The sequence below is a fragment of the Aphis gossypii genome, chromosome 1 (assembly GCF_020184175.1).
Source record: "Aphis gossypii isolate Hap1 chromosome 1, ASM2018417v2, whole genome shotgun sequence".
Classification (NCBI taxonomy): Eukaryota; Metazoa; Arthropoda; class Insecta; order Hemiptera; family Aphididae; genus Aphis; species Aphis gossypii.
This window is the reverse complement of record NC_065530.1, coordinates 29,857,932-29,878,645: the sequence shown is the minus strand read 5'-3', so window position 1 is coordinate 29,878,645 and position 20,714 is coordinate 29,857,932. Positions and strand designations below refer to the sequence as shown.

Sequence of the window (20,714 nt, the reverse complement as noted above, 5' to 3'; positions counted from 1 at the left end):
AAATATAAAAGTGATAAAAAATAATCGCAACTATACGTATAATAAAAATATTAAATAATAGCTATACAAAAAATCCAACTTTCAATATTATTATCTAGTTTATTCTTTTATAGTCTGCCATAGTGCCACATTTCTGTTTTTCTCAGGCATATCATTGGGAAGTATAAAATATTTATCGAATACATGCTGAAAATAATTTTCCGCTAAAAACATATAAATTTGAAAACCAATGGTGTTAACTACAATAACATATACTATTATACATTATATTATAATGAGTAAAAATAATATACTATTGTTCATTCGTTTTACAAAGACTCGCATAGATGCATATTATTTGTAATCTAAACCGATTTTGTTCGTAAACATAAGAAACATCGCATTGACGATTGACATTTACGACGTGAAAATTTATTTTTTATACTCAAACCGGATCGGTTTTTTATACGCAGTTCATTGCATTTAAGCGAAAATTCATTAAATCTTATTTCACCTGTCGTGGTTTTTTTTGTGTGATGTCATCGTTTCATTTGATGAGCCATTTTAAATTTAAAACATTTATCATTGAAACTATTCGATTAAAAACAAAAACAATGTCGCCGTACACCAGGTGCGACGATAATGGGTTTTTGTTTAAAAAAAACACACACACACACACACATATATATAATATATTTTAGCAAGCATGATCTATACAACGAGTATAAAGTTTTTATTAAATTCCTTTTTTTTTAATCGATTTACTTTTATGTTAGGTATTTCATAAGTATAAAAACTATAGATAGCATGGCTTTAGTGTTAAATCATATCATATTTTAATAAATTACAAATGTTATAATTCATAAACAATAATTTAGGGTGAGTAGGGCGACCCTAGTCCTAATACTGTTATTTTAAGAGTATAATACCTGAATATAAGGTCTATGAGGGCGGCGTATTAGTGAAATGGTCGTCAGATTTATTGAATATTGTAATGTTTAAAAAAAAGTTTATAAATCATAGTTTAGGTCGTTATAAATATAATCCAACGATTTACATCGATGGCGCAATTAAATAGATATAATATGTTTATCACGAATACATCATGATATATTATTTTCTTATTCATGGTATATTATAATATTGTTGTTAATTTTAATCGTAGAAATTTAACTTGTTTTTAATTCGATATAAAAAAAAACTCAATAAAAACCATCATAAAACATTATTATATTACTGTATAGGTATAGCCGGTATATGTACTATTATACGCACGTGATGCATTTTACTATAATAATATAGTGTTTGTGCGGTCGAACGTTATTAAATTTATTATCGCTCTTAATATTATATTGTTCTGTCGTGTATTTTATAATATTATTTTATACGTATAATATTATAAGATGTGTAACGTATTCCGTTTAAATTCTCTGGAACGTCCCTCCCTCCGCGGTCATAGCAATCGCAGTATTATTATAATACCTAGGTATAGTTACAGACATAAATTCCAAGAGTTACCGTGTTCCGTCTTGCGACTACAAGAGACTTTGTAAAATTATTATAATACAAATTCATAGACGTTTGGACAATAAATTAATTACGATTTTTTCGGATGTCCTTGCGTACCTATATAGCATAATAATATATTGTATTTCAAGGTATTTTTATAACGTACACACGCGCATATTTACGGTGAATCGTCGGTTCGCGCCGAATTTTTTGGACAATCCGGCGGCAATGAGGTCTGCACCAGCATCGGGTCGTTTGTTTTTTTTTCGGTCTTTCTCCTACCACCCGTTCTCCAATTGTTCGTCACGGGCGAAAACCACACAATATTTTATTAGGTATATTATATTATACATTATATTATCATACATGCCTTCTACACTATACATAGTGCTGCTATACATACTCATTGTAAACGTCGTCGCGCAGTGTTTTTTTTTTCTTGCTCGACCAACCGGCCGAATTAAAATAGTCAAATTGTCGTCGACTCTCGCTGCGTTACATCGTCAAATCGTATATATTATTATTATTATTATTGTCTTAAGCGGCGCTGCGCCGGAGTTCTTATAATAATAACCTAACAGCGACGCGGTCGTCGCACAATCGCATAGTCTGGGATTAAAATTTATCGCGTCTACCTCGCGCCGCCAGTCGATTTACATAGCGGTCGGCCCAATATATTCAATGGTCTGACTTTTATTTTTTTTTTTTCGTAATTTTTTTTTTCTTACTCGTATTTTTTCGTTTTATACCACTGCAGCAGACGTCAACACGAGTAGTCGTGTCGCGTAGTTGTGGGTCGAGTCCGAATGCTGCTGCTGCTGCTGCTGCCGCGCCGACGGTGCGTGTACTCGCTACTCCCGGTGCTGTGCAGCACACGTGTTGTCCTCCATTAGCACACAATGGACTCGCGGAATTTTTATCATCATTATTATTATTATACTTTTTTTTTCGGTCTCCGACACTGATACGGATTCGCATTGTCGATAGGTATGTTTTATTCGCGGCATTTCATTACGCATATATTATTATTATAATATACACGGGAAGGTATATAATACAATAATAATATTATTATTATTATTATAAAGTGTAGCGATATCGTATGGTCCCTCTAACCAGGTGTCGCGTCGTGCACCGCGCGTCGCATACACAAGTACACATACCGATATGATATACTACACGATACGTACAACTACAGGCATATTATAGACAAAAGGGTTATATAATAGATTTCCACTCTCGTTATAATATTCTATACCACTGTTATACGCAACTATATATATATATAATTTGAGAAAGAGGTATAGGTACCTGATACACCTGATACTATTACGCGCGGCGTAACACGCGTACATTCAGCTAACCCGCACACACGAGCGCGAATACTGCCATCGAAGGCGGCGGCCATATTATTATTATTATAAGGTAACGATAACGATAATAATAATTACGACGTTCGACTACATAATATGGGTAGGTATCGCCGCAGTGTAAGTTATATGGGTGTACTGGGTACACGCCGCCACAGCAGGCTACGATCTAGATATACGTACGGGCGTACTTATATAAATTATATTACGCTCTGGCCATCATCACTTATCTGCGGTGGTCGAATTTCGATCTGAGCCGCAGTTATAATAGCACTAAACAAACGAAAAAGCATATGGTAATAATAATAACAATATAATATAATATTAATATGCGGCAGCAGTGCGCATTCGTGTTATGATCATCGCACGTACCATAATATGGGGGCAGATGGGAGGAGGACAACCGCGGTAGAAACGCATCTACATAGGGTTTTTTGTCAACCAAAGGTGCGATAGTAACATTTGCGCCAGGTGGCAAAATTTAAGGGGTGACAAAATGTTAAGAGCTTAAAACCATTACTAATCAAATTAAATTATACACGTCATTATAATTATATATAAATAATCGGTTCTTTTAGTTTAATAATTATGATATTTTTAAAAACAATTTATAAATAGAAATCATGATATCAAATTATTTTAATAAGCACCTTTTTATTTCGTAATATAATTTAAATTTAAAAACCGGATTTTAAGAAATATTAATACAATTTAAAAGCATAGTTAAACATTTTCCATCAGAAGACAAATTATTATTCGCTTCATTTCACGAAACACTCATTACATCGTATTTAGAATCATCATTGCCTAACAACGAAATAGTTTTAAAAATTATTTTTATTCTACCTTCATCAAATACAATTGATGAAAGATCGTTTTTGTCTTAATAAAACGTGTAAAATTTTTTTTTGAGATCAGAATAACTCATGAAAAAAAATCAAATTGATTTTGTCAAAGATAAAAATTGGAAAGAGTTGATACATCGATTTTCTAAAATTAAAAATACTTTTTAAGATACTTTAAAAAAAGAATTATTTAGTTATATTTTCATTACAGTTATAAACTACCGAATACGATTATAATTTCGTATCTTATTATTGGTTACTAGAGTCTACATGTGTTATATTTTCGTTTTGATTTAAACATTTTTTTGAAAAACTGTTTATAATAGGTGTATTTATAGACATTGATGTATTAAAATAAATACTTTTGGGAGGAGGGGCAGAGAAGCGAAAGCGTCAAATATTGTTATATTGTTGTAACATTGGCCATAATCCAGCTTATTGCGGTTTAGAGAAATCATTTTATTCTTCTTCTTCAATCTGCGCTCGTTTACACTGCAGCATCCAATATCGGTTACTGCCTTTTGTAATAGGTATTATTATTATTTTAATTAACTACGTACGATTATGTTTTGATGCACTTATATTATTATAATGTACACTTGAAAACGAATTCGCGATCGATTATTTAGCAGCGTCGAATAATACATTAATATATTCCGCCGCTAATATAAAAAGCGATTCGTATGCGGTCGTTTGTGGTGGCGGATTTTTTTTTCTTTTCGAGGAGTGCATAATCGAAAACCGTAAAAAGCGTACACATTATTATATTTGCACAATTTAAAACGAACGACGGCACTCGATAAGAACTTCAGTATATTATTATTATGTGTACGCGTGTTAAGCCCGTGTGTGTTATAACAGCACACACACACACACACACGCACGAGCGCACACACACATATATAGGTACTCGTGTTAAAAGAATATTGGAGTTTCACCGCGCAAAAAGAAAAAAAAATACTAATACTATTATTTTGTTTGTTCATCAGCTTTATATGAGCCGGGTTCTCGTAATATACATATTATGTTATAATGCGACGCGGTTTATTATGTATCGTCCTGCGCCGCAATACGCTTAATGAAAGTTTTCGAGACACGTCAAAAAATAACGTACAATTTAATATACAGGACGTAATAATAATATTCGGTCGAGTGAAAAAGAAAAAAAAAATGAGAAAACATTACAAGGACCGTGTTATTATCGCGCGGGTTGTCGAAAAGGACTTTGGCGGGGAGCTAAGTACCCTGGGTATTAATGTTTATATTATATAATAATAATATATATGTGTGTGTGTGTGTGTGTATGTGTACAATGTACATAATAAAAATAATATACACGCGTTGTCTTGGTGACAATGTACTGTGTGTAGTTCGCAATATAGGTACATAATAACCGTGCGTATACCTGTACATAATATATACGTATACGATGGCGTGTACAGGACATTAACGTTGTTTTATTCTTTATAATATTATATTCCGTCGATGACAAAAACGAACATCGGTGTGTGTGTGTGTGAATAAATTTATCAAAACAGTATAATATGATTAGTTGACGTCATATATGAATATACAATTATACGTTGGTATATTAAAAGAAATTGTTTGACGTTTATGTATTGTATATCTATTCAATATAATATAATGTAATGAGTATTCCAAAAAAGTGATGAATGGACGAGGTGGCTATCTGAACCCGACCATTTGGACGCAATATCATATATTTATATAGACAATCATTTACATACCAAAAATTAGGCTAAATAACTTAAACGACTGGATACAAATAAGAGTAAAAAATAATAATTGGAATTCATAAAATTAGGATACTACCTACCACTGTTTAATAAAAATCAAACGTTCAAAATGTATCCCTACATCACGTAACTTTTTCACTTTTATAGTTTTTTAATTTTTATTACTATCATAGTTTCAAGCTATATACAAATGAAATAATACCTATATACTGATAGTATATAAGTTATGAGTTATGACATTTTAAATCTTAAATATAATTTATTTCACGTATTCAAATTATGTTTTAACTATAAAAATTAATAATTAATATTTTAGTTTATTATACCAAACAAATAAAATAAAGATAATAACAAATTTATAAGTTATACAATTGAAAATATAATTTCATGTTTTGAAATAATTTGATGTATAAGAATAATTAATGATAATAGTTTTAATTTATTTATTAATTTATTATTAATAAAACATTATAATGAATATAAAAAAAAAACAAAATCGAATGTGATGAAATATTTCGAGTTATTCCTATTGAATTTGAAATAATTAATTGATATTTATAATATTTGACAATTTTTAATAAGTTTAAAATAATCATTAGCCCTTAATAAATAATACCCTACACCAGTGACATCTTATGTGTGTGCAGTGGTGCTCTGGGGAGCTGGAGCTGCACTATTTTTGCAAGGGTACCGTAGAATATCATTTAACATAAAAATATATTGATAACCATAATATAAAAACGTATTAGTCATGTTTTAAACTCGAAAAAAAACACTATTGAATAAATAAAGCCACAATTTATAAATTAAATAAATTAAAAAATGCTGGTAAAAATTACACTATACAGTTAAATTTTTAAAAATACATATTATATTTTAGATGACCAAATGTCCTCACATTTATATACTTATCAATACGCTAAAAAAAAACAAGTCTAAACAATCTTAAACTATAGGTATTTACCCAATAGTTTATAATATATATTATGTTAAATCAGTTTGATAAATCATATTGAAGTAAAATAAACTATAATATTTTATAAGTTTATATTTTTTGTCAAAACATTTCATAATAATATATTATAGTTTACGAATGTAGTATACAAAACATATAAAACAACAAATAATATAAAGAAATAATTCAACCCATCGATAGGCTTTATCAAACTGTTTATAGACATAATAAATATACAACACTATTGAATGTAGTATATTAAGCTTTATTTTTAATAAAATAATAGTTTTTGTTTATTCACATATATAACATACCTATTATTTTATTTTATGTAATTAATATACTTTTAGTTTTGTTTTTTTATATTTTTACTTTTTAGACATCATATCACTTTTCTAACGTACTATCGTTTTAAATCTAAATCATATATTTAAATTAATTACGTTATCTACTAATTAATGTAAAATATTCTTTAAGTATTTTATAATTACAAATTTAATCATAACATATATTATTGTAAGTATTATTACGAAATATTAATTCCTAACGTCTAATTCAAGCTAAATAAATATATTAAATAAATAAAAAAAAAATTGAAAATGTACTTATGTATATAAATGTGCAACACATATGGTTACTAATTAATTTCTGATTTAAAACTTCATATGACAGTATTAACTTACACTGAGAATTAGAGAACCACTATGATTTCACTATAATTGATAGGATTATACAAAATAAAATAATATGGAGTACTTAATTCAATACAATAATGATTGGGTTTTTAACGGTTTACCCACACGACTTCTATGCAACATTTTTGTATATTTTTCAATACAATATTTTCAAGTATAATATAACACGCCTACCAAACAAAATCGACACGTTATCATTCCATTAAACTATACTCGACGGTTAGACGATAATAAAAGTAGAAACGAAATGAAAATAAGTAATTAAAATATATTATATTATATAAATATAATATATTTTTTGTTTATTATTTGACTATTAAATCGTTGTCACGCTAGGCAGTTGTTTAAATGCATAGGAAGAGTTATGTCGTAGTTCCGTTCACCGTTAAAATCTGTTATCAGATTTCGATGACAGAAGGATGCAACGCCACTCCCGCTTCGTCATTCTTATACTTCCGGCTTTTCGTTTATTATTGGTGTCCGACAACAACACATCTACAAATTGGACAATGTTCGTTTCGGTTAAATAATTAATACGATGACACTCGTCTTCACACGAATGACGTATCGTTTACGGCGATTGTGCTATAATACCTATTATAATATAATATATTATATTGTTAGGCTAATAAACACTCGTGCAACTATATAATTCATCGTTATCGTTTTAAGCGCTATTCAACCGAAATTCATTGCATATAAATCTAATATATATAGGTACATTAATTTTATTACATTATATTTTATTCTCTCGTTTTATAATTTATATCCATTTGTCCCTAAGTAATTGTTTTAATCACTTTAATTTGGTGCGCGTCTTCGTTTATTTTTGAAATAGGTTTTTTATTTTTGGAAGGTCTGCGCACACGAACACGAAGATTTATATGGACGGCTTTACCGTAGGGTACAATAATAATAATAATAATAATAATACGCATTATTATTATTATTATCGGATAGAAGAGAAGAGGAAAAAGAAAAACGCGCACGGACCCTTTCGGCTCGCGACTCTCGCGTCTCTCGCGCGATTTCCGAGTCGCGTGTGCGCGTGTGTGGTGTATAGGTAAACTTAACGGGCGGCGGACAACAGATAACATGTAATACGGATAGTCAGTCGCATATTCATGGGTCACGGTGAAACCTAATCCAACATGGCCGACCGTAAGCGCGAGAGCGCGCGCGTCTGTGTGCACGTACACACATGTATATTATATATGTGTCTGTTCTTCTCCGACCGACCACCACCACCGACACTACCACTACACGTCGTATTATTATTATTATTATTATTATTATTATTACTATTATAACGCTCGAGCGTTCATTTCTCGTACGTTTTCCCAAGGGGGACGAGAGCGCGGCGGCGGCGGTGGAGGCGGACGACTATATGGCCGCGCGCGCGATGTGTGCGAGACAAACCCGTTGATATAATTTAATTTCTTCTCCTTTTTCTCGCTCTCTCTCTCTCTCTCTCTCGTCCTTCTACCGCACCACTCGCTTTTGCCCGCCCTTCGTCTATACCATCTACACACACACACATATATATATATTTTATATGATATTATTATATTTCTCCGCTCGTCCGAAGCGCATACGCGGGATTTGCAGGACGCGCGGCGGCGGAGGAAAATATTATATACGTGGATCGAATACCGTGCGCGACTGGAGCGCGTGCGCCAACGCGCATATAATAACGCGCACACGCACACAACAATGCGATAGCATAAAAATATTGAAAAAAATAAAATATATAAGAAAAACAACGAACGAGCCCCCTCGCCCTGCAGCCAGCACCAAACACTCTTCATCGTGCACACGTCCACACTGCGCCGCTAGAGGTTGGGAGTTGGGACACACGCCTCACGTGTGCGGGGAGCACGATATATATTATTATTATTTTCTTCTTTTTACACCTTTACCTTGACCCCCCCCCCTCCCCCACCATCACCACACTCGGGCTCACTATATCACTAAGTGTATCACCGAGAAAAGGCACTGTTTTCCCGGAAGACGACCACCAAACATTATATTGTAGTACCTATAGTCGCCCGGGCGCGATAGTTTTTTTTTAGTTTTATAACCTCTAGTATTTGTCCGATTATATTTTAGTGCGTCGCGGACGCTGCGAGTCAACAGTATTAATTATTGTTTGCCAGTCGTATCGTCGCCGTGGTTTTTTATTAGTATTTTTTATATACGAAATTTAATATATATTTTTACACCCGTCGTTCGTTAAGTCCATTAAGACCACCGCCATTATATACAGATGTATTGGCCGGGTCGAGTATAATAATAAATATAATTTTATATATAAAATACTGTGGCAATGTACCCTGCAGAGATTGATAGATAAAATACCATTAATTTCGAGACACACTATTATTGTGTACAATCCATCGTCTGCTATTGAATGATACAGTAAGACATTGTGTCTCCAAAATCTGCAGTTATAGAATTTCATAAACCGACTGCAGGGAACTATACTCTTTTCCGATCGACGCATTCAACATATTTTATATAAAAACGATTTAGGGATGAGAAGTTAAAATTTATTTTTGTAATAGTTACGCAATTTCGCTCTTGAGAATTCACTAAACACAAAATATTTTACATTGAAACCGTGTTTGACTAATCACAACTTTAAACCTTATTAATTAATTCCATCTAAATGTAAGCAATACATTATGTATATATATGTTTATCGCAACCATTCGATAAACTTGAAAAAATTCAAATAATTATTCAAGTGACCAAATAAATTTCTTATAAACTCTAATGTCAATAAAGTTGTCGCCCACCCTCTTGGAAAAAATATATCAAATAACAAATGGCGGGGAATGGGGAACTTTACACACGTTGAATAATGATTCAATGATTCTACAATGGTAGGGTACTGATTTTATGTAGGTACACCAAAATTCTACATATTTTCATTTGATAAATTCTATAAGCATAATAACCATTGTCTTAATTATATGTTATAGTACTATATTTTAATTTTCCTTTATATCATCATAGAAATAGTATACGACTGAAGATTCGTGGTGTATAGAATAACATTTCATATTTTTTTAGAAAAAACAGTATTAATAATATATTCTTCGGGTGTTGACTTTAATCGAATATCTCCTCTTACTAGTATATATTGTATTCAATTGATGACGACTTGCCAGTTCACCAACCACTGTATGAGTTTTTATTTGTAACAACGCCATAAGTATGTAATTGTCTCGTGCTGAAAAAAAAATAATAATTTTCTTATAAAAAAAAAATAAAAGACAGTAGTATAATTTATAATGAATAATGATATTTAAAATTACGTTTTAATAATATTTTTATTGCATTGGATAGTCTCAAAATATGCCAAATTTATGATGCCATTTATGACTACAGTTAAAATTATAGTTATGTGTACAACCCTTTTTAAAATTGTATTTAGTTATCTAATATAGTTTATCATGTGTGCCTATCTAGATGGTGATGTTTCATTACTAATTTTTATCGTTTAAACTTAGAATTTAATTTTATATGTTTCATAACAAATAATATTTATTGGATTATAATATTATTATTATGTATGCGGATTATTTTGTAAATCAACACATTTTGATTTTCACCCGAAAACAATCGAACACTCGGCAAGTATTTTATTCTAGCCTACTTATCGGCTACCTTTTGACCCTTACAATCGGTTATTGTGCCTTTAGATGTTGACATAGGTGAGTATTTGGAAACACACCACTTGAAAAGTTCGCCGGAAATAATATTTCAACCCATTTTTTTTCAAACCACACTCGTCTGTAGGTATAATATACATTAAACCTATTATATATATATATGGCAAACACTATTATTTCCGGTTAGTTTCGTACTTCCAAAAACTGAGGATTATTTTTAAACATTAACCGCCAATGCGTAATATAGCAACGGTAACTTTTTTCGTAAACAAAAATGCATACATAATAAAAATATATTACATTACTTATACATACAATTATGGATTGAATATTAAAAGAACCGAGAAAATAAAACTATTATAGTATTTGATTGCTATTGGTCGATATTTTCAACTAAACCACCACAGGAAAATTGTATATTTAGTCCATTTTGTTGGGCTGAATAGTTTTAAAATGTACATTGCTACACTGATTTGAAGAATAAATGTATAATATGTTGATAATGTTATAGCTAGGTAACCGAAATAAAAAACTTTATAAATAATATACAATATAAATGTCGCTCACTAACTCGGAATGCTTACCCTGGGAACTATAAGTCGATGAAGGGAAAAAACGGAGTTAATTCGCCGTGTTTTCATACATTTCGCAATTTGCGTAAAAGAAAATACAGTACGATTCTTTACCGCCAGCGGACCATGCAATTTTTCGTTTCGCCGAACATCGCCCACTCCCCATCCAACTCGTCCAGCGAAAACCACGACCCCATAAGAATATTTAACTTTTTCTTCTTTTCGATAATTCATTCTTTTTATTATTCTTTTTGATTTTTTTTTCTTCTTTAAAAAAAGACTTGCCCGTCCGTATATTATTATAATGGGTCCTCTTCCGGTTTTACACAATAGACGGGTTCGGTTTAATTAAACTATGTACTATATATTTGTATATATGTATATAATATACTGCACTGGGTGGGCGGATAAAGTGTATATAAATATACAATGCGTATATTATATACACTCGGAAGAAAAACCGAAGAAAATCTACGCCAACTATTATTATTTCGTCAAAGGGGTGAGAGACCAGCGCCAGCATCAGTAGCAATATACTATACTGCGAGGGGCAAATTGTCGAGTTCCTTTGTCCTTTCCGTTTCTCCTTTCAGACCCATTTCGTTTATTCGCACTGAACGAGCCGATATTTATATACCAGTAGCATCCGGTTGGTGGCGCCACTTGCCGGCCACATTTTGTTTCATAACTGCTACACCAGAAATCCCTAATCGCGCGTATTGTAACTGAATAAATATAAAATCGTCGATGACAATATAAACTTGACGTGCTATTTTGTTGTTTTGGCGGATGATTTGACCGATTTTTGTCCAATATTTTAAAATGTTTTATATCGTAGAAATGCATACAAAATATTCGTATTCAAAATGTACGTATTATAAACATCCGTACATAGATATGTCGCTATATTTTTACATAATATTAAATTAGAGTGAAACAATAATCATAATGTCGTTTTCTATTATATTCGTTTAATTTTTTATAATATACTTATTTAAAATAAAACGCACTTTGTTTTTAGCGTGAGTGAGTTATCGTCTTAACGAGTATTACGTTACGACAAGTTAATCGACTCGGCTCATTTAAACGCATTTCTACAAAATAGATACATCGTAATTGTATTACCAGCTATACCGGCCATATTTATTTATATACATATATTTATCGTGTACCTATATGCATGCAGTATTCATATTCACGCAACATTAATAAATTCTGAACCTTTAGACATTGCTATATAGTTTAATAATGGTGTATGGCGGTATAGTGCCGTATGGATGTTACTAAAATTGCTTAAATTCACTTGCGTGATGCATAAATAACTATATTATATTCACTTTAAAAGCTCACGTGCTCTATGACTTGATATTATAATGTTATATACCTTAAAGAAATTAATTTGCATTCAGTTGGTTTATACTTAAATCAAATTACTATATTATTCTATTTTAAAACTCACTGCGATCGTGTCGTACGTATACACTATACATTCAAGTATATAAAACTACTGTTGAGAATTTCCTATTATGATAAAATACTATATAGAAGTACCTATAATATTGCATTAATTTTATAGTTTAACTTAGAAATCATAAAACGCTGGCAACAATTAATGAAATGCACATGACTTGGTAAATTAAAACTACATTTACAAGCATAAAATGTAAGTGTTGTAAAATAGTACTTTCCTGACACCGTCCAATTACATAAAGCATATTCTAAAATAATAATTCAAACTATTAAATTATTTCAGAGGACTGATGAGAGTATACAAATTTTCTCATCTATAATCATAAAATGTTTTAATTTGTATGTAAATCTGAAATTCATACGATACCTTATGCGTCTTCGAAAACGTGCCGCATAATCAATAATATTTAAAACAAATCTATCAAGTTTCGTTGGTGTTATTTAAATTATTAATTATACTAGTAAATATTGTTAAAATAGAATTACAAAAATTGACCAGAAATCTAAGAAACAATGCTGACTACAATTTTTTCAATACCTTTCTTTGGGTGTTTACGGTATTTTATTAAAGACAGTAGGTATGGTCATTAATTTTATTATTATAATATTTTTTAATTAATAAAGTAATAATATTAATAAGCGACTTTTACACGCAGCGCCGCACCCGGTGGTCTATCGGAAGTCGCTATTACGGGAGCGGTGGCGGTCTTAAACATCGATAATATAATAGGTATATAATTGCGTGTCGTGCAAATAATCGATTCGAAATCGTTTTTTTGTTACTCTTATCAACATCGGCAGTGCTAAATATAAATGAATTATTAACGGAACCGAAATCCACCAATCTCTCTCTATATATATTCATATAATTATTACTTAGGCCTATGCGGTTTATTACGGAATTTATTGTACGCGTAGATAATGGGCGTGCGCAATAACTCACACAATGTACGTAAACGACTAGGTATATATTTTATAGTGGAAATGTACAGAGCGGGAGAGAAAACGCCTATAGTTATAAAATATATTATAATATTATATCGTCGAGAAGTTTTTTTTTTTCTGCGGAGGTCGCGGTGAAAACGGATATAAAACTTTTTCGTCGCGGGCTATCGATGAAATTAAAATTATTCCCAATCATTATGTACACCGGGGGCTGCTTTTTATACTTTATATTATACCGTAATACGCGAGTATAGGCCCCACCCTTGTCGTTTCTTTCGTATAATATATACCTATGGCCCCACTGCACATCTGCGCCCCCACGTCGATGAAGACGAACCTTCTGTATATCTACGTGTATATATATATAGATATGCGCAAGCGCCCTAGCGTTTATAATCATTACACCCCGCGGACTCGGACGAGCAGTTCTTTTTTTTGGCCCATAGTAGGGGGGGGGGTGGACGAGCGCTGGAAGGGGTGGCGAATCGTAATTATTATTCACGTTGCGCGCGACACGAAACGAAAAAGAAAGAAGACGAGAGAACAATAAAGAATACGAAAGAAAGAAGGAAGACGACGAGAGGTCCCGAACGAGAAAAGGGGTGGAGGTGGTTGTTACGCGCAAGCTTCGTAATAATTGTTGTCCGACGCGCGGCAGCGAACGAGTCGTGTGGGGTAGTTTGGCTGTGGCGGCGGCTGTGGGGTGGTATACATGAGGGCGAACAGCTATAGAGAGACAATACGACGCGATAACGAAAAAATGGGAAATAATTGACGGCGCAGCCGGGGGCGTGTGCGCCGCCGCACTTGCGCTTTTCGTCTGCCCGGCCTCTCCGGTTCGCCAGTGTGTACCGTAACGCCAGAGCGCCAGCGCGTACACCTGAAACCCGCGAAACTTTACCGCCGCACCTATTGCTGTTATTATTATTATTATCATCATTGTTGTATTATTATAATTCTAAGGCGACCCGTATACGTCCAATGCGTAGATAGGTATAGGCATCTATACTTCGTCCATATCCACTGCAAATCGAATTTATCCCGTTGCCTTCGTCTTATATTATATCACGCGTGTATATGTGTAACCGGTGTATTGGGGCTCGTCCTGGTCGTCGATAAATTTCCATGGCGTTTTCTGAAATTCCTCGTCGGATTTTATACGCCGGATCGAGGGTTTACCCGATATCCGGCCCTCCGACCGGAAATAATTTATCGCCTATACACCGGTGCAATTTTGTTCCGCACCAAACTACGTATAAGACCACCCGTTCGTTTATCGTCTTATATTATTATTATTATTATTATTATACTACGGCGGCGTATCTCTCGTTTATATACACATATACATTAGGTATAATATTATAATATTTTATACAGAACACGCGTATAAGTAACATATATTATTTGTACGTACAGAAACGTCTACATTACGTCTCATAACCATAAACGTGTAATGACCAATTATGCTCAATTACTGCATAATTACTATTAATTAATCAATTAATTAATTAATTAATTAGTTTTTAAATGTTGACGTTCGTTTTTCCATTGGTCTGTGATAATCATCTCGAATATTATAATATTCACGTCGCAGAGAAAATACGAAGAGATTTTTAATTCGCGAATTTAATCAAACTTTAGTTAATCTTAATATTATCATTCAAGTACGCTGTAGCGTCCGAAACCACATGATATATTTTATTTTTATTCTGAATACAATTCTCAAAGAACACCGCTCCGCATGCGAAACAACTGCGCGATTTACGGTACGACGAAATTCGATGGTGACTTTTCGCCGAACGCAAACTCCTATATAATATTATTATACAGCTAGAAATACGTATAGCACACATACGATGATAGTAATAATATGTAAACACTTTTCGATTAAAACGATCGTAAAAAAAAAACCCGCACGAAATGAATTCCGAGCATGCAGAGCCGCGTGGTATGATAATATGTATACGGAAAAGTAATTGCGAATTTCCGTGGTCTGATGAAAAATAAACATTGGTGGGCGCACGTTTCGCCCGGAAAGATTCGATATATACATGTGCGTGTGTATACAATAATAATATGTACGTCGAGGGAGAAAACTGAACTGCGCACATCGTATTGATTTTAATATTCGCGCTGAATATAGTGAAAACCCGAAATCAACAGTCCTATACACATATATGTGTATATTATTATATTATATATACATATATGATGGCCTGACGATCAATGTGTGTATATTTTATTATATATATAGAGTTCCGTAAGACCTCGAATAAGTGTCGACGTATCTCACGGCGTGCACAGGTATTCGCGAGTATCATATTATCATCACAAATGATATAAACTTATATACACGTGATGTATTATAACAACACGGATCGTTATTGTATATTATATTTTATACGACGCCTCTTTTGTAAGAGGTTGTATTATAAAAATATATTCTTCCGTACGCGTTAAACGCATTCGTTAACGATTCGAAATTCTAAATTTCTCGTACTGACAATGGCTAGTAATAACTAATAAAGATTTGCGCGGTCAACGTATAACTTCAGGAACATACGATAAGATAGTGCATATGTTATCTTTTCAGAACACATACAGCAAGATTCGTGATACTAACTGTATACAAAATTCACGAAATTATATAACTGTGATCAGTGAAGTAGCGAAGCTTTAACCAAACTTCATGCAACTTTGCAGAAATACGTCGGCGTGAGTGTGAGAAAAAATAATTATCGCTCATGTCTTCCGCGCGACGGTCTTGGTCGAATTAAAAAAACAAAATCAAAGGAAAACTTGAGTGGTAAACTCAAGAGAGCCATTACCCTCGCGTGTTATCGATCACAAAAGTTTCAATATTGTGCGAGTATAATATACTGTATATAGTGATGAATATACATTTAAATATCTTATTATATACAGGTATCACACACATACAAAATCATAATAATGCAAACAAGTTGAGGTATGACTCTCTGTCGCTCTGCCTCACCTCGTCGTCATTGTTTTCCGAGGCTCCTCTATAGGCAATACAGATGAAATCTATACGTATATAATATACAGACACTCGAGGGGTGCGTGCGTGTGAACACGGACCACAGGTGCACACGCCCGTTTTGCGTATACATATTTTAATATGCCGGTGGGCTTATAACTTAATTTACAGCTTCACCCTCGGTGACAACATACAAGAAAAAACATGAACGTAAGAAATCTCATTTCATATTTTATAATATTATAATTTAGGGTGCGCATGAATAATAAAAATAAATAATATAACTAATATAATGTTACACCATACGTGAGGTATAATGGCTTGTATTATTATTATTATTATTGTACACAAGGATCGCGATTAGATAACTTCGGACACGTCCTAATCGGTTTACGTGATCGAAAAGAATTAGGCGCTGTCCCTAAGCCTATAGTCACACGGTCACAAACGTTTGCGCGCGGATATGGGGAAAGAGAGATACGCGTCAAGAATGGTATTATTATTATTTTTTATTATTATTATTATATATGTATTTGGCGGAAATCGGAAGAAAAATCAATAGCAAAACGATTTGTAGGATAAAAAACATATTTGTTACTGCATGCATGTGTGTGTGTGTGAGACTACTTTTGTACATTTTCTCATTAAGTTTGTGTACAAGAACAGAGCAAAGTAAAGTATGTATGGAGAGTCGGGGAGATTGGGGAGACAGAGAAGGAGAGAGCGAATGAATGAACGTGTGTGTATGTGAGAAAGAGAGATAGAGAGAGAAATAAAGAAATACAAGTGGTAGAAAACCGCGGCGGCGGCCGGGTCAACAACAATAGTCTTTTTTCTCTCCACCGCGCGTCCGCGGGAACAAATGTGTTGTTTTCTTTGTCGCCTTTATTTTTCCGAACCATTAACTATTTACGTGACCAATGGCGAAAATAAACCGGAGGGCCAGCGGTCGCCGGTATAGTAACGGCGGTGGCGGCAGTGGTGGCGTATAGTTGTAGTCAAGGCAGATCGAAGGGGACGATTTTAGACGTGGACTGTACACACACTCACTCACACACAACACTTGTACCAAAAACCGTCGTATAGTCTCTTCCACCGTTCCACCGGGCCAGCCAAGGGATTAGATATGGTCCAGGATCGGAGGTGAGGGACAATCAACCGATTCGACGGCTCCCCGAGGACTTTTTTTTTAACAGGATCCCTTCGGTTTTTTCGTTTTTCTCTCGCGCGCATTCTCATCTTCGTCTCGCTCACACCCTCTGCTCTCTGTCTCTCTTAGTCTCTTGGTATAAGTGTGCGTGTGTGTATAAGTCTCTCTCTCGCTATCTATCTCTTTCTTTCTCTCCCGACTATATATGTTTATATACTTTATCAGATATACCATGCATAGGACGTGTATTAGGCGTGTGGGATTTATTGGCTATACGAGCGCGTAGAATTTAAACCGTTTCCCGACGAATCCATATCGATCGCATACCGCAGAGACGGACGACTGTGGCGGATGGACGTGAAGGAGGAACGAGTGGTGTGCGCTTAACCGCACGCGGTACTTTTTGTGCCCGCTAATCGCGAACAAACCCAATTTAGCCAATCGTTTAAACGTTTGTGGTGTGCGTGTGCGTGTGAACGCCCGAAAAAAAAGTAAAAATAAAAAATACGACGAAATTCGTTTTGTTTGTTTTCCCATCAATTCTCGAATGTGCTCTTCTCCCGTGTATATACAGTGGCAAAGACGCCACTATTATTTATTTATTTTCTTATTTCTAGTAATAGGAAAAACGCTTATTTCCACCAAGGGCAACTGACTTATTCTCGAGCCTTGAGGTATAGGTACACTCAGTGAACGCTCTCGACTTCCTGTTACTTAACGATAATCATAAAACCACTGTAGCTACTTTTTTTTCGTACCTGTTAAAAAGATATTTTTTATTACGAGTACATCTCAAATGCATAATTTAATAACTTGGCTTTTTTCGGGATGAAGAATTTAGCTACACTGCTTTTCTGAGTAGTTTACCTTTCCGGCATCTTATTATATTTTCTTGTACATGGTTTGTTTGTAGTAGGTATAAACAAAAATGTACATTTTATAAAAAAGTAAAAAAAAAAAATGGTGTGCGATGATACGTTTGATACTAAAGGCCCGTCAACTTGTCGTCGAACTTTTATTGTTTACTCGAAGATTAAATAAAACCGTCTGGAAGTTTTGTGAAATAATATTAATTTCATTTCGCTATATTGTATAGCTTTGACAGTCGCAATGGTTCGGTTATTTAGTTTAAGCTGTACTTGATATAACTTGTGCTCAAGTTTTTAACCCTAGTAAGTCACATTTTTATTATAATTTTTACATAATGTGCATAATATTTTAAGGATACATGATAAGACTATACAACACGTTTAATCTTATTGTAACGGATCACGGATGTATAATATCGAAACAAACTATGTATAAACATAAATAGGTAATAATATATATAATGCTTACAAGACATATTATAGTATATCCCTTTATCTACATAATATATACTTATATTATAATACTACTTATATACATAAGATAGAAGATGTCAATTTCAATAGTTCTAGGCCAACCGCTACTCGCACACTAACGAGTTCTGGATAACTTTAATACCAGTAAATCTTACGCAGTATAATTATTATATTATCATATCTATTATAATATTAAGATTGTATAACAATAAAATATACCTCAATTGGAATTTTTTATTTGAACTATCTTTCCTGAAACTCTCTAGTCTCTAGTCATGGTTGAATTATTATAATTTATTCTGAAACCCCTCACTGAAGTATCTACCTGTGTCCTGTATGCATATGTTCTCCGACCTCGTTACAGTATGTTCTGTATAAATTACTATTTATTATACACACACACATAATACATAATATTTTATATATAATATATACAATGTGGATGTCTTATCGTAATATACAATTAATAGTTGTTGCGTGTATACTGCATATAGTATATATATGTTTGTATAAAATAGTGTGTAATAGTTTTGTGGTCGTAGTTGTTATATGTGGCGCAAAAGCCGTACAGTAATAGTCGCAATCTAGTAAATAGTATAGGTATTAGGTATATGACGTAAAAATATAACGTATGGTATGACTTTGAGCAACCATATTATGTATATACTGAAAAAACTAAGAGTAAACAAAAAAAAAAACGTATGTAATCCGTTTTAGCCGGTCGGATAGTTATGCTGCGGTGGCGTGCTGTATCTAAGCTTACACATATATATATATAAATGAACACATAATATGAAAACGCACACGTACGAGACCGAATGAGCAAAAAAGAGAGAGATAGAACCAGTAAAAAAGAAAAAAGACATAATATATAAAGAAAAAGAGTATATATGAGAAGGGAAAATGACAAAAGTTAATGGCCGTCGGTCCCGGAGGCATATATGCAATAAACATAACACGCGCACACACGCGCGCACATACTTACACGCATGGTCGGGGGTGTGGAGGAGAACGTTTTTTTTCCCTGTCCTCGCCGTGGCGTGGGGTCTGCGCGCCGGCCGACAAGACTAAGCTGGTTCCATTAAGAAGTCAGCGGTGGAGCGGAGAGCGCCGGGCAACCGGACCATTTCTCTCGATTATATGACCGTGTGCCTTCTAGAGCTCGTATCCAGTAAATCCCTTCATTTTTAAAAAGGCTCCCGGTTTTCTTAGCCTCTCCCACCAACCACCCTCCATCGCCGTAGCCGTTCAAAATGAGGGTAAATGAGTCCAGCAAAACGGTTAACGCGGAACCCCGGGAACTAAAAGCTTTTTACGTCACCGTGCTGAATATACTATGAGAAGCGCGTTTTTCCCCTCTTACTCTCTCTTGCATACCCCATCTCTTCTCTTTTTTCACTCTGTCTCCCTCTCTCTTTCCTACTAACTTACTCTCTTTGTCGACACTCC

General features: G+C 33.6%; 1 long non-coding RNA gene across 1 annotated transcript in view; it reads right to left on the bottom strand.

Annotated features, from left to right (window-relative positions):
• Positions 1-10,081: 10,081 nt before the first annotated feature.
• LOC126554728 (uncharacterized) overlaps positions 10,082-20,714 on the bottom strand; it is a 33,318-nt gene continuing 22,685 nt past the window's right edge. Inside the window, exon 2 of the long non-coding RNA XR_007606717.1 lies at positions 10,082-10,345. This is a non-coding gene — a long non-coding RNA (uncharacterized LOC126554728). The remainder of the gene's footprint in view (positions 10,346-20,714) is intronic.